This window comes from Musca autumnalis, unplaced genomic scaffold, assembly GCF_047663935.1.
Source record: "Musca autumnalis isolate F117 unplaced genomic scaffold, ASM4766393v1 scaffold_2, whole genome shotgun sequence".
In the NCBI taxonomy this organism is placed as follows: Eukaryota; Metazoa; Arthropoda; class Insecta; order Diptera; family Muscidae; genus Musca; species Musca autumnalis.
Window position 1 is genome coordinate 29,689,708 of NW_027411755.1, and position 5,758 is coordinate 29,695,465.

Genomic DNA, 5,758 nt, shown 5'->3' on the forward strand with positions numbered 1-5,758 from the left:
ATGATTGAGTGGCTTATGGTAAAGGACAAATATTTAAATTAACTGTCGACAAATTTGATTGAGCACGGATATTTACAAAAAATAAAACGGACTTTCACCTTTCCATGAGAGTTTGTATAAACAACACCTTTCGGAAAAGGCACTCTGGAAAAATGTTCTGCTAAATTAAATCTTATTTGAAAATTTTGTGAACCAGACAACCCTTCAATCTGCCAAGCCTTCACTCTGAATCATCAACAACATCTCCATTGCCCAAAAATTGACTCATGTTTAATCACAGACCAGTCAGTAATAACATTAAACCAAGTAACACAACTCTTCTGCTGTCAGTCACTCCGTCAGTCAGTCAAACTAACAAACAAACGAATGAGCCGAACGAAAAAAAACAGACAAGAACTGTTGCATACTTTCTCCATTTACATCAACAACAAATGATTTTTGCATACTTTTAGGAGTAACTCTTTCAATGAAACTGCTATAAAGGGCAACAGGAAGCAAAAAGAGGGCAATAAAACATTGCGTTTGGGAGTTCATTTCCAAAGAGTAGTTCGGGCGTGTAGAACTGAGCATATGAATAATTGATTTCATTTCAACAACAACATCACCAACCAACCAACCTGCAACCAGACATAAGCAGTCTGGTGAAGTGCTGATGTTGCTACTGTTACCCGCAGCCGCCACAACTCCTCCGCCACACACTGTCGCTTGTTTTGGCCTTCATCATTGACATTGTGACATTTTATGTGTCTAGCAAACATTTATCACCGCCGCCGGTGGAGTATTTGTAATAACTCCCACTTTTCATTTGCAAATACGGAAAAAAATGCGTTTTATTTATTTAAAAGTGTTGCATACTTTTCAGCTGCGACAGCATAGTACACATAAAAACCGTAACCATTTAAGTATGCTTCATTTTTCAAACAACAAATAAATACACCTTTCACTTGTATGGATGTAGGTAATGTTATTGTGGGTGTGTGGCAGTGACAAATGCTTTCGAAAGTGCGTACATATCTCTATTGAAAGTGATAAATGTTGCATAACATTGGGCATTAATCGAATTGGAGTATTCACATAACTCGCAGTAAGTGCGTATTATTTATATTAAAAATGACCTTAGGTGAGCTTCCCCCAAGGGTTATCGGATTTATTCGAGAACGGAGGCGAATCTGCCGCGCTATGCGCAGAACCAATGATCCCTCGCGAATTAATACTCTTAAAGCGGATGAAAGGAATCTCGATCACATTATATGTGATTCGATTCGCATTTTTGAACATGAACGTTTCCAAAACTTCTTGGAGGGTATAAGAGTAGATAACAGAACCTTCGCTAAGGTCAAGGCTGCGGCAGGAGTTTCCTCCAGGGACCCAGTTAGTGAGTTAATAGAAGGAATACACATCGTTGAAGACACTGCTAAAGCTTAAGCTCTAGCTGATCAATTGCAGAACGCCTTTGAGTCGGCTGATGGAGCGATTGACCATTCTTTCCACGATTCTGTTTCTAGGGCTGTGGAGGGAATGGATGATCGGACACCCTTGGAAACGTTCTCAAGCTCCTTTACGGCTGATGGTTCGGCAATTGATATCGATAGATGGAATCAAGCCGGATTTCTTCTACCCAACTGTGTAAGCGAGGCTCTTGCAAGTAGACGCGCCAAAAAGTCTAGTGGGTTAGACAGGATACCAGACATAGCATTGAAAAAGGCGGGATCAGCATTATTTGGTTTCCTTACTATTTTATTCAACCATTCACTGAACCTAGGGTACTTCCCAAAAGCCTGGAAGAAAGCTATGCTCGTACCCATTCTGAAGAAAGGCTCACCATCTAGTGATTGTGGTAGCTATCGTCCCATTTCCATGCTTTCAGCTTTTGGGAAGCTCTACGAGTTTTTCATACTCAAACGCCTTAAAAAAATGTTGAAGACAAACGAATCCTAAAGGACTGCCAGTTTGGTTTCAGACCGACTCACTCGACGTCCCATGCCCTTACGGTATTTTCCTCTTTTGTGATCAAGGGATTTGATCGGAGATTTGGGACTTTAGCTGTTGGGCTTGACTCCGCCAAGGCCTTTGACTCAGTGTGGCATGACGGAATCTTATATAAGCTGAAGCAATTTGGTTTTAATGCCCAGACTTGCAAACTAGTGGCTAGCTTTCTCAAGGGCAGAAGCTTTAAAGTTAAGGTAGGAGACTGTGTCTCCACTGAAAGATCTGTTCGAGCTGCAGTTCTCCAGGGCTCTCTTCTGGGTCCCATACTTTACAATATTTTTGTGACATACTTGAACCTCCCCAAAGAGGGCTGCTACTCATGTATGCTGACGATGTGATACTGGCGATGTCTGGCCCAAGAGCAAAGACTGTGGCTTCGCGCCTCAACGTTTTGCTTGAGGACTTACATAGATATTTTTCTAGGTGGGGCCTCAAGCTGAACGTGGACAAATGTTCAGCTATCGTGTTTAGAGGCAAACCGAAGGTCGTTTTTCCGAATTTTAGGTCTTTCTACCCGATTCTAAAAGTTGGTGGTGAGGTTATCCAACTCAAAGATTAAATCAAGTACTTAGGGGTAGTTTTCTGCGAAAAATTTGAGTTTGTAAGACACGTCGATTTTATCCTTGAAAGAGCCAAACGAGTTTATTTTGCCTATCAAGGTGTACTTCGGCATAATGGTGGGCTTTCTAATGCAATAAAACTCTTGATATACAAACAGGTGATCAGACCCATTGTCCCCTATGCTTTTCCAGTCTGGTTCCTTATCTCTTCCTGTCAAATGGAAAGACTTAGGAGATGGGAAAGATCGATACTGAACTACTGCTTGGTTCTAAAACCAACAGTTCAACGGGATGGATCGTATAAAAGTCCGTCATGTAGGGCAACTTATGATGGTGCGAATATTGAACGAATCGACAACTTTCTTATGAAAGGAGCTTTGAATTTTGTGGACAGAGCACAAAACCTTGAGGATTCCTTATATTGTCCGTATGACGCAGAGGCTCTACGTACCAAAAAACATCTCCCACCTGGGTCTCTATTGAAATTGCTAGATCAAGGGCTATTATATGATGATGATAACCTGTTATTTTACCACAGAAGGTATAACACAATGAATATTGAAAACACTGTACATATCACTACACAGTAAACATTATATTTCTAGTTTAAGTCCCTTAGTTTTAATATTTAGTCTTTAGTCTTTGATTGTAAAGAGAACGCGCCCTTTTTATATTAATGTTTTTGGGCCTTTAATAATTTGATGTTTTAGTTTGTATCCTTTAACACGTTGCTCGCAGTAAATCTGCAGTTTAAGAAATGATGTAATAGTAGATAGCGTATAGCCGTATGTTTATTTATTTGTTTATTAGCAGTAAGTCATGCTGTTAAATTGTAGATTTTTTTGGCTATGGCCAAAAATGTTAAAATGTTATATTAAAAAATCTACGAAGTAGAAAACTTTGTTAAAACTGAATTTAAGAGGATGCTCCGGAATGTTTAATTAGCGGGACAGCGTTAATTCATGTCTAACCAGAGCTCTTCCTTTTCATAGGTAGCTCCGAATTCCAATCTCTCTCTCTCTGCTGTGGCATGCTCCTACCTTTATTGACCTTCAGGCCAATAAACGTTAATTTTTTAAAGAATATTTTTCATCGACATTCAGACCAATTAACGTGAATTTTTTAAAAAATATTTTTTCATTGAATTTCAGACTAATAAACGTGGATTTTTGAAAACTAATTTTTCATATACCTTTCAACCAATATACGTCGTCGAAATAGCCATGTCTGTCTCTCCATCCGTCAGCCTCTCTGTTGAAATCAAGATACCCCTAGCAATTCTTAAGATAGAGCTTTATAATACTGTGTGTGATTTTTTGAGTCATGGTATATTAACCATATTCTGACACCGCAGCGGGATAGAAGACCAGAAGATGGACCACCAAAGACCTCAGGTCTTAATGCAAAAGCGATCATTTTGTCAGGCACATATCTTCTAAACCGCTAAGAATTTGGGTTTACTCGTAGAAGAAAAGTTGTAGCTCTCGTCTTAAAGACTAATAATTGTGAACACATAAAATACATTCAACCTCACCTTCAAAGTCAAAATCGTGAGGATCAAATTTCCCTTTTATTTTTTTCTCGGATTTTAGTCTACAGATATCAAACGGAAACCTCACCTTCAAAGTCAAAATCGTTAAAGTCAAATTTCCCTTTTATTTTTTCTTGGATTTTAGTCTACAGATATCAAACGGATCAAAATCAAAGGGATAGGACCTTTTTATGTTCTAGAAAGTTGTTTATTGAAATCGTAGGTACATTTTTGTAGTTGGCTGTATCCTTACTTTTTGAGCGGTTGGGTATCTGCGGACCAGAATCGGAGAAAAAAGTATAAAAATCTAATATTTTCAAAAGTTTTTGACTATTTTCACATTTAAGAACCGGTCATAGACATTTCGAAAGACATTCCAGAAAGTTGTTTGCTGGTATCTTTGCTACATTATTGCGGTCCATTGTTTTCTTGAATTTTGAACGGTTTAGTATCAATGGAGCAGGAACCGAGAAAAGAGGATACAAAATGCATTTGATTTGCTATTTTGACCATTAAGAACCGTTTCTACCGAGTTCGTATGTTCTAGAAAGTTGTTTACTAAGATCTAAGGTACATTTTTCTAGTTGATTGTTTGCTTCAATTTTGACCGGTTTAATATCTGTAGACTAAAATTCGAGAAAAAATTAAAAGGGAAATTTGACCTTGACGATTTTAACTATCAAAAGGAATGACTTTCAAAATTAGGCCCACTTCCAAAATGGTCTGTTAAGATCCACAAGAGTACACTTTTATCGAAGTCAAACTTATTAGCACAACATATGCATTTATTCGCAACGCCCATAATCGTGATGTTATATATTTTTCGGAAAGGTTTTACGTCCAAAAAAGACCACACAATTCTGAAATTCCATGAAATTCAATTCACATTGTAATTTGTTTACTTGGCCTTTGCAATGCGGAATTGATTAATTTGGGTGTTAGCTTACCCTTTAAGGGACCCATACAATATACCCTTATGTAAGAGGCAAAATCACAGTGGCCTTCAATTCCGCCTTCAACGCCAACAGCTCGATAGAGTCTTCCTTCTTTCAACATTTGTATACCATACAATAGTGGTGGCGGCTGCCAAATCAAAGTATTTATGTATTGAGAGCAACATATCCCGAAATGCCTGCTCAGTATTTTTTGGAACGAAGGAAAACTCAGGACAAATTTGGGTGTGTCCCGTTTGTCACATCCGCCGAGGTACACTTTCATCAAGCAAGTGAAAGCTTGCCATATACCAGCTGGTAAAATACCCGAAGTGTGATTAGCTTCATGGAGCCAGCCCTAGTGACCCCAGAGTCAAGAAGACGACATTGAAAGTTAACAAGTTGGTCGGCAAGCACAAGCGGAACAATTGGTTGGATAATCTGAAGAGTTGCAACATTGAAGCAGGCATAAGTGAATTGTGGTCATCGGTTAAGTCGCTCTCGAACCCTGGAAAGAAGGAAGGAAGAACCTCAGCCAGGTGGGGAGACGTTACGCTGACTGATCCGAAAAGGTGCGCAAGTTATTTTAATCGACAATTTACCGAGCATGAGTTGAGGCAAGGGGGACTTCTCTCACAAGGGGACCTTCTTTCACATCAATTAGTGCACGCCGACTCATATTGGCTCAACGACATTGGTCCTACTTTTTATAGCCGAGTCCGACCTACGTGTCACAAGAAACTACT